The sequence below is a fragment of the Oncorhynchus gorbuscha genome, linkage group LG16, assembly GCF_021184085.1.
Source record: "Oncorhynchus gorbuscha isolate QuinsamMale2020 ecotype Even-year linkage group LG16, OgorEven_v1.0, whole genome shotgun sequence".
Classification (NCBI taxonomy): domain Eukaryota; kingdom Metazoa; phylum Chordata; class Actinopteri; order Salmoniformes; family Salmonidae; genus Oncorhynchus; species Oncorhynchus gorbuscha.
In genome coordinates, this window is record NC_060188.1 from 65,693,593 (window position 1) to 65,704,448 (window position 10,856).

General features: G+C 43.0%; 1 long non-coding RNA gene across 1 annotated transcript; it reads right to left on the reverse strand.

Annotated features, from left to right (window-relative positions):
- Positions 1-7,500: 7,500 nt before the first annotated feature.
- LOC124000723 lies at positions 7,501-9,007 on the reverse strand. Its single transcript, XR_006832654.1, has 2 exons — positions 8,764-9,007; positions 7,501-7,871 (listed from the first exon to the last, which is right to left on the reverse strand). It is a non-coding gene; the product is annotated as an uncharacterized LOC124000723 (long non-coding RNA).
- Positions 9,008-10,856: the final 1,849 nt, after the last annotated feature.

Below are 10,856 nucleotides of genomic sequence, written 5' to 3' on the forward strand. Positions count from 1 at the left end.
GTTGGCTGCTTTTCCTTGACTCTTTCGGTCCGACTCATCCCAAACAATCGCACCTGGGTTGAGGTTGGGGAATTGTGGAGGCCAGGTCATCTGATGAAGCCTTGAAGCAATTTGGCATCCAAACCAAAGGACAAATTTCCACCTGTCTAATGTCCATTGTTCGTATTTCTTGGCCCAAGCAAGTCTCTTTTTAGTATTGGTGTCCTTTAGTAGTGGATTCTTTGCAGCAATTATACCATGAAGCCCTGATTCACATAGTCTCCTCTGAACAGTTGATGTTGAGATGTGTCCGTTACTTGAACTCTGTGAAGCATTTATTTGGGCTGCAATTTTTGAGGCTGGTAACTGCCATGAACTTATCCCAATGGAGCAGAGGTAACTCTCGGTCTCACATTCCTGTGGCGGTTCTCATGAGAGCCAGTTTCATCATAGCGCTTGATGGTTTTTTGAGCCTGCACTTGAATAAACTTCTTGAAATGTTCCATATTGTCTGACATTCATGTCTTTTAAAGTAATTATGGACTGTCGTTTCTCTTTGCTTATTTGAGCTGTTCTTGACAAAATATGGACTTGGTCTTTTAACAAATAGGGTAATGTCTTCTGTATGCCCCCCCCCTACCTTGTCACAACACAACTGATTGGCTCAAACACATTAAGAAGGATAGAAATTCCACAAATGAACTTTTACGAAGGCACACCTGTTAATTAAAATGCATTCCAGATTACTACCTCATGAAGCTGGTTGAGAGATTGCCAAGAGTATGCAAAGCTGTCATCAAGGCAAAGGGTGGCTATTTGAAGAATCTGAAATCTAAAATATATTTTGATTTGTTTAACACTTTTTTGGTTACTACATGATTCCATATGTGGTATTCATAGTTTTGATGTCTTCCCTATTATTTTACAATGTAGAGAATAGCACAAATAAAGAAAGACCCTGGAATGAGTAGGTGTTCTAAAACTTTTGTCAAGGTCACTAGACCTTGATAAGAGCATGGGAAATAATACTAAGCACACACCATGCATACAACCATTACGTGAAATGAGAAGAAGATATTAGTATGAATTGAACATATTAGATATGCTTAAATTATTCATAATGTGCTATTCAAAATTGTACCTATGGGTAATTTCCTATTTTACGTGCATCACAGTATGTTTGTCTAGGAAAACATCATTTGAAGGGATTTGTGAAACAAAGCTACTGGTAGAAGCAGGATGTTGGTCATAAAGGCTAGCTATCACACTAAGAGGAGCATATTGTATGTTAAGGTTCTGCTGTCAATTTCTGAACCTCAGGACCATGCAGGCCAATCAATTTGACCTGCATGGTTCTCTCTCTCTCTCGTCCCAGATCACTGGAGGAGTGGAGAAAAAAATCTATAGAGTAAAGTAATCAGTGGGCGGAAGATACAGGGAAGGCCTCAGGGCCGCTTGGCTACCTGAGTTCCATTTCACGCATCAGCAGCTGCAACACAAACACACCACGCTCTCCTCGCCTGTCCTCCCATCTTAAACAACACAAGCAGCCCAGTGCTCTGCCATGCTCCTCACCCCTGTGACCTACTCCTCCCCAGAGGAATCTCCCAGAGCGCACTGCAGCACACCAGAGTCTACCTGTCCGGGCGTCGGCCCGGTGCCTGTTATTGATCTCCAGTCGAACACACCACACACCCAATACGACAGGCCTCTCTCTATAGTGTACTATAGCACCAAAATCCTGTAACGTCAGAGAGGCCGTGATGCAATACAACTGCCCATCTCCTCTCCTCTCCCACTCCACTGCTGACATCATCAACTCATGTACATGAGACAATGACTCATCGCATTCAGTTCAATGATGCCTGGTACATCCATGATACCAGAGGTGGGACCAAGTTATTGTTTTACAAGTAAGTTTCAAGTCTTAGCACTCAAGTCCCAAGTCAAGACAGGCAAGTATCAAGTCAAGTCTCAAGTCCTAAACTTTGAGTTTCGAGTCCTAAACAAGTCATAATGTGCTCTTCGCCAAATGTAATACCATTTCATATTTTTAACAAGGGTAATAGTATATTACATTTACACAAATCATGAATGCTTTTAAAAAGATCTATATATTTATTACTTTCCAAATAAACGTTATATTTCCATGGAAATACATGGGAGGCCATAAGAAAGACACCCCCCCCCCCCCCGCCAATAGTGATTGACATTCGAGGATCGCTAAGGGGCGCAATCGGGCAATGTAGGCTTGTACACAATTGCCCAACCTTACACACTTACACACACACACGCTTACACACACACACTCTCTCTCTCTTTCTCTCTCTCTGTGTGTGGTTACAGTAGGCTAACGTATGTCAATGGTTTTAGGAAGAGCAGTAACATCAGGCAGGATTTAGGCTACCAACTGCCTAGCCAGTTGTAGCTCAATCTTGGGTGCAATGATCACATTCCCGCACTGACTGACTGTGTGGAGGCTCATTTATTTAACTTTACGTTAGCCTACATATTACACCAGTAAAGTAATAAAATATATAGCTGTCGGCTATATTAGCCACAACTTACCGTTCTTTGTGCAGCTTCAAATGTCGAACAAAGTTGGAAATTGTTGCACCTCCGTCTATAATTTTCTTCCCGCATGTTTTGCAAGTTACAATCCATTTTTGTTGTTGATACAGTGTCATCTTTATATCCAAAAATAATAATTTGGGGTATCATTCTTTCCAAGGGCTCCATCTGAATTCACCCACCGACGTTCCTCTGCACTGCCACGCACAACTTTTTCTCATATGACACAATTTGATTGACTGCTGTCCGATTCAAACTGTAATCCGTTAAATGAAGAGTTGATGCGCTGCAGACTTTATAAAAATAGCACCATTTTTAATGTTTGGGCTTGGGGAGGGTATCAAGTCATTCATAAGGCTCAAGTCCAAGTCAAGTCACGAGTCATTGGTGTTAAAGTCAAAGTCGAGTTGCAAGTCATCATATTTGTGACTCGAGTCTGGCTCGAGTCCACACCTCTGCATGATACTATGAAGGAGTGATCTGTGTTCAGTCATTGATCACTGAAAATACAGTACTTTAGCCCAGGGACCCGCTCCCAGGCAAACCGGCAACCCAGGTACCCCCATCATATGTTAGCATGTCTTGTACAGAAAGTCTTATCTTCAGGTGAATGCAGACATCATTATACGCACGATAGAACAGCAACTTTTTTTAGCGACTCTGTCGCACACCTGACAGTTGCTGAGGGGCAGGTGATAAAGAGTAACACTGAAATTAAAAGAAGTCTTCGCACACTCAGGATCTATGCACACTATTTAAAATAAAAAGCTAAGCTTTTGGTCGTCAGACTTTCATCAGAGCTTTTACCATGCTGCACAAAAACAAAGGGACTGGGGGTGAACAGTGGTGCTGTTTCCCCTAATGCAAATTCCATCTTTAAAGTATCACTTGTGGTTTTGAGTGTATTCCTTCTTTCTTGTAGTAAGTTTTACAGTGTGCCTGGTTTTACATTTAGGTGACCTAGAAGACCAATGGTGGGTGCAGGGTCACGTTGGGTGGGAGAAGAGGGAGCAATGGCTGGGTATTTGTTTAACAATTGTAAAATGCAAATGACAGTATATCCTGAAGCACTGCTGTACTAACAAAGGACCAAAGGGAGAGGTCAGAAGTGTTTACAAGGGGCCAAGGGAGGAAGAAGGATTGTAGATGGCTTTGCCATTACATCTCAATGAGATGGATTTAAACATGAGGTGAGAGAATCTCAAGATGGGATGGGTCTGTCAATGGATCCTGTGGAACAACAACACACATTGTCTGGCTAGACTGTAAACTCTCCTTCCAGACTCATGTTAAACATCTCCAATCCAAAATCAAATCTAGAATCGGCTTTCAATTTCGCAAACAAAGCCTCCTTCACTCACGCCGCCAAACTTACCCTAGTAAAACGGACTATCCTACCGATCCTCGACTTTGGCAATTTCATCTACAAAATAGCTTTCAACACTCTACTCTGGATGTAGTCAATCACAGTGCCATCCATTTTGTTACCAAATCACCTTATACCACCCACCACTGCGACCTGTATGCTCTAGTCGGCTGGCCCTCGCTACATATTCGTCGCCAATGGCTCCAGGTCATCTATAAGTCTATTCTAGGTAAAGCTCCACCTTATTTCAGTTCACTGGTCACGATAACAACACCCACCCGTAGCACACGTTCCAGCAGGTATATCTCACTGATCCTCCCCAAAGCCAATACATCATTTGGCCACCTTTCCTTCCAGTTCTCTGCTGCCAGTGACTGGAACGAATTGCAAAAATCGCTGAAGTTGGAGACTTATTTCCCTCACCAACTTTAAACATCAACTATCTGAGCAGCTAACCGATCGCTGCAGCTGAACATATTCCATCTATAAATAGCCACCCAATCTACCTACCTCATCCCCATACTGTTTTTATTTTATTTACTTTTCTGCTCTTTTGCACACCAGTATCTCTACTTGCACATCATCATCTGCTCATTTATCACTCCAGTGTTAATTTGCTAAATTGTAATTATTTGCTCCTATGGCCTATTTATTGCCTACCTCCTCATGCCTTTTGCACACACTGTATATAGACTTTCTTTTTTTCTACTGTGTCATTGACTTGTTTATTGTGTTATTGGCTTGTTTATTGTTTACTCCATGTGTAACTCTGTGTTGTTGTCTGTGTCACACTGCTTTGCATTATCTTGGCCAGGTCGCAGTTGCAAATTAGAACTTGTTCTCAACTAGACTACCTGGTTAAAAATAAATAAACATGATCTCACAGTTAAGCCTGTTTTTATGTATCTAGACAGACACTGCCAATAAAATGTAATCAACTGAGCGAATACAATACAAGGGCTGATACGAGGTCGAATTTGGAATGAACTTTAAATAGAACAGTGGAAACCAGGGTTGGTATCAATTCCCTTTCAATTCAGGCAATTCAGGAAGTAAACTGAAATTCCAATGTTCCTCATTGAAGTGGAATTGACCCCAACCCTGGTGGAAACATCTTCACCACTAGACACTATTTGGGGTGTTTTTCCAGTCTCCTTACATAATTATGAGTGATGAGAGGGTGTTTCAGACATAATTATTCAATACAGCTGTATTTCTGAATTTTTGTGCCCGGATAGCTGTGACAATGACACCATTGGTTGATTGAGCCTGCTGCCTGATCTAAAAATGAATGGATGCATGTTTTGCTAACCGTCTTTGCTATAGCTAAAATGTACTGTAGTCTAACGTTATAGCTAGTCAGCTAACTAACCGAGCTAGCCTCAGTGCCTTTCATTAGGAGCAAAACTGGAGAAATGTTTGATGGCGGAGAGTAAAGGAATGACTTTGGCTTTATGACTCATATTAGTCTTGGAGTAACTATACCTATGTGTTGTATCCATCTTGCTAGCTAATGTGTGTCTGTGGGATACCTCATATTTCTACACCAAGCTGCAACAGTAGGAATACAGACAGTACATAACGATTGCCCATGAATGTCTGATAGCGTTTTCATCTTTCTCTTGCAGAAAATATCACTTGGATACAAAGTGATGTGAGAATGCTGTTCATCGACTACAGCTCGGCATTCAACACCATAGTACCCTCCAAGCTCGTCATCAAGCTCGAGACCCTGGGTCTCGACCCCGCCCTGTGCAACTGGGTACTGGACTTCCTGACGGGCCGCCCCCAGGTGGTGAGGGTAGGCAACAACATCTCCTCCCCGCTGATCCTCAACACGGGGGCCCCACAAGGGTGCGTTCTGAGCCCTCTCCTGTACTCCCTGTTCACCCACGACTGCGTGGCCACGCACGCCTCCAACTCAATCATCAAGTTTGCGGACGACACAACAGTGGTAGGCTTGATTACCAACAATGACGAGACGGCCTACAGGGAGGAGGTGAGGGCCCTCGGAGTGTGGTGTCAGGAAAATAACCTCACACTCAACGTCAACAAAACTAAGGAGATGATTGTGGACTTCAGGAAACAGCAGAGGGAACACCCCCCTATCCACGTCGATGGAACAGTAGTGGAGAGGGTAGCTAGTTTTAAGTTCCTCGGCATACACATCACAGACAAACTGAATTGGTCCACTCACACTGACAGCGTCGTGAAGAAGGCGCAGCAGCGCCTATTCAACCTCAGGAGGCTGAAGAAATTCGGCTTGTCACCAAAAGCACTCACAAACTTCTACAGATGCACAATCGAGAGCATCCTGGCGGGCTGTATCACCGCCTGGTACGGCAACTGCTCCGCCCTCAACCGTAAGGCTCTCCAGAGGGTAGTGAGGACTGCACAACGCATCACCGGGGCAAACTACCTGCCCTCCAGGACACCTACACCACCCGTTGTTACAGGAAGGCCATAAAGATCATCAAGGACATCAACCACCCGAACCACTGCCTGTTCACCCCGCTATCATCCAGAAGGCGAGGTCAGTACAGGTGCATCAAAGCTGGGACCGAGAGACTGAAAAACAGCTTCTATCTCAAGGCCATCAGACTGTTAAACAGCCACCACTAACACTGAGTGGCTGCTGCCAACACACTGTCATTGACACTGACCCAACTCCAGCCATTTTAATAATGGGAATTGATGGGAAATGATGTAAATATATCACTAGCCACTTTAAACAATGCTACCTTATATAATGTTACTTACCCTACATTATTCATCTCATATGCATATGTATATACTGTACTCTACATCATCGACTGCATCCTTATGTAACACATGTATCACTAGCCACTTTAACTATGCCACTTTGTTTACTTTGTCTACACACTCATCTCATATGTATATACTGTACTCGATACCATCTACTGTATGCTGCTCTGTACCATCACTCATTCATATATCCTTATGTACATGTTCCTTATCCCCTTACACTGTGTATAAGACAGTAGTTTTGGAATTGTTAGTTAGATTACTTGTTGGTTATCACTGCATTGTCGGAACTAGAAGCACAAGCATTTCGCTACACTCGCATTAACATCTGCTAACCATGTGTATGTGACAAATAAAATTTGATTTGATTTGAAGTTGATGACTCCCAAAAGATGTGAAAGGTCCCATAACAACAATCTCCCCTTATATCAAAGTGACTCCGAACACCTCACTGCACCATCCACACACATCATATGAAAGTATTCACTTGGTAGAACTATAATATTCATTATAAGCGTTAGTGGAATATTTTATACTACTGTATATAGTGTATGTCATATATTGCCAGAACTGTTCCTGCATACTGCTGTGTAAACGCACCTAGGTCTCCAGAGCAAATACACATCTTGAATACAAGCCTCGGGTACTTATTTTTATATCGACAGACTAATCTACTGTTTTATTAAAACATGTTTCCTTGGCAACAAATTAAAGATTAAATGATACACCAACCCCTTGCATGATTTGTTTTATCAGGAAGATTGAAGCTAGTTTAACCAAATACATGTCATGAATATCACAATGAATTCATCCAGAAGTGGAAGTCAACACTTTATTGGTTTCTGATGCACCTGGAATTGTTTACTCACTGAATCTAATACATTCAAAAATATTATATAACACCATTATATACATATGTACAAGAGCTAGAAATATCTATACCACAATGCAGTTGTGAGCATACTGGGCATTCTATATTATACTACAACATCAGTCTAACTGAATATGTACGTTGCGTTGCCTGAATGTTCCAGGCAGGGTCCTGAATGTTCTTCAGCTGGTGAACCTCTTCTTGTGTTGGGTAATGGTTTAGCAGGCTTTGGTTGAGCAGGCTTTGGCGCGGTGGCGGTGTTCTTCACCACCCACTGCTTCGACCTCTTGCAGAAGCTTTGTATGTACTCCAAGTCTCCTGGAAAGACATGAAGACTTATCATGGGGGTGTGTAATCATACAATAAACCATGTTCATCTCTAAACAAAAAAGGGTACAGTAGACTGGTATGTGTTTTGTTACACACAGTCAATAATGGGGCATTGAGATGGGCTGTTAGCAAAGATGTGAAAAGGTTGAGGGGGGGCTTGACTTGTAGACCATCTAGTCATGTATAGTTGTGTATGAGCACCTACAGTTGTGCTGTTGGGTAGACGAGCACTGCCAACAATAGAGTGAATAGTCTATAAGAGTATACTAACAGCCCCTCTCCCCCATACCAAAGAACTGAATGCAAGGGTGTAAAAAGTTGGAGGGACACTTGTCTTGTAGACAGTTTAGCGTATTGGTGATTTTGTTTTCTCAAGAGGGTATTGTGCTTTCATAAATACCTTTGGCTGTCCTGGCTTGTTTCAAAGTCAGATGATGTTGAGTTTGAGCTTATTCCAGCCTGAAAGCTTTTATCTATCCAACGGGTCCACCCCCCCCCCCCCCCCCTAACGTCAATAATAATAACACTAGGGGGGGTGCTTATTTTTGCCTTGTTTGCATATCCCAACCCCCCTGAGCTTGATGTTATTGCCGCTGCAGATGTTGATGGGGTGGGACGCTAAATAAAACCCATAATGCTAGTCATGTTAGCCTCTGCGGTAGTTAGCTAGCTAGACAGCTAACGTAACCTAAACGAAGCTAATGTTAGCTTGCAAAGTTTCAAATAACATTGCCAGATAGCAGCTGGCTAGTTACATTATTATGATTTGGACTGTCTAGCCAGCGCATTGTAAAATCTACCTAGCTAGATTTTGGTTTAGATAAACAAATGTAGTTCGATGGTAATTAACTAGTTAGCTAGATAACGTTACCTACTTTACCTCAGCTTGCCTTCTTTTCTGCTGCACTGATGTCGGCTGATCGGATGCCTTCCTCTTTGAAGTGAAGGGGAAATTCACTGGAATATAGCATCACTTGTCAATGTTTGACGACATGGCAACCCCATCAGTTGTGACTTCAGTTCCGTTTAGAACTGGCTGAAAGTGCTGGCTACAAAATCAGACATTTTGATTTTTCACCCATCAATTGGATACCCTACTCCTCCACCCGGCGGTCCTCCACGTCCTGAAATCGCTATGAATTCTGGATATTGTGGTTTGCTTACAACCAGTAAATGTAGCTGGCCCGTTTCTACCGGTGAGATGCAGAAATGCTCTATTTTTGTGTAGTGAGGAAATTCAAAATTTTCATGGCACATCTGATATTTTAAAAACATATATATGGATTTGATTTGATATATAGTGAAATAGAGCAGCGGTGAAATTTCCCTTGAATCTTCTACTGACCCTTTAAACCAGCCCATCATCACAGGTGTGACAGAAAGGCAGTGGGTCTTTGATCGTGGTTGTCTAAGTGTTTTCTCCTACCTTCTCCTTACAATGTCCTAATGGGGCCTTTATGAGAGGGCAGGTGGACATCACAGGGAGCCCTGTCAATTTAATCCCACTGACTGCTGTCAGGTCAGAATGGAGTTGGTGCTGCTTTTATGAGCAGTTTGACCGCGTGGCTCCTCAGAGTCAGAGTCATCCCATTCCTCTGTGCTATGGGACTGGGTGACTGGGAGAGCAGAGTAGCCCTGTTCCATGGAGAGGGGTCGGTTGGCGTCAAGACTGATTCCCAGGATTTGTGTCTGTGGTGGTGAGATTACTACTTGGTGTAGTTTAGTTTAGGCCTTTCTCCGGCTTCAGCAGAACATGTTCCCAAGCGGCTGGCACGGGGTCACCCTGATCCCTGCTCGCCCATTCTTCCCTCCTCCTCCTCCTCCTCCTTCTGCCTTGTTCTCCTCTCCTTTTCTTGTCTCTGTGTTTTTTTGTGATGTTATCTTTTCACTCTCCTCCCACTCACTGCTGTTCCCTGAAGCTGTCTCGGGCTGAACAGCTCATTGTTTTTGTCCTTGTCCTGGTTTAAAACATGGCATGACTAGTCAGGGTGCTTAGCTGTTTCCTACACAGCCCCCTTTGAAAGGAGGATGGGTCAGAAGAAGGCCAATGCCCACATAAAGACAATTCATCCTCTCGCAGCAACACTCAGACTGTATCCTACATGTCCGTGTTCATTCTCATATCAGGACTGAACAATACTGAGCCCTGTTAGCGTGTGATTTATTTGAATCCATGCACTATACATGATTAATCTTCTTACTGTTTGTAAAATCAACAAAACATCCTCCTTTTTATAGATGAGATGCAACATAATGAAACATCTGAGCGTGTGAACACAGAATGGTGATGCAGCTCAATAGCATTTTTTTTGTATTACTAACGCAGGCAGGCAGCGAGTACTGTGCAGGCATTGCCATGACAAAATTAAACAATCCTCCTTTCAGCTTTGTCTGTTTACATAAGTTGTGTCTCCTTTCAGATGTATTTTTATTCTGATCATGCACATGCTTAGGCGTTACACAAATCAAGAAGGAACTCCTTGCAGATGGGGTGATGAAAGCTGTTCTCTCTGCTCCATGGGGGGTGGAGGGGGGGCTGAGTGATTGAGGAGAAGACATGTTGTTCTGTTCATCATGAGGGCTCTAAAATTGATGTGCCCTTTTGGCTCTGCCGGCGTGACCTTAAAAATCTGAAACTCTCAACGAGAGGCACGGCCACTGTCTCAGCACTGATCAATCTCCATCCTCTGCTGCCCTCAGTTCCCCCTCTGTGCCATTCACACACAGACATCACTACTCAAATAATACAGTTTGTTGGTAAAGCTGGTGGCATGTCATCAATAACAGGTTATAGCAGCTGTCATGAGATCTGTGGAATCAAATTAGCAAGCTTGTTGGAAAGCTATCTAGCTAGGCTGAATTGCCAAATAGCATTATGTTACCTTTGTGTGAAGGTATATCACCATTCCATTAAACATCGAAACGACCCCACTCCTGAGATTGACTGGCAATGGGGATCTGACATTGCAATTT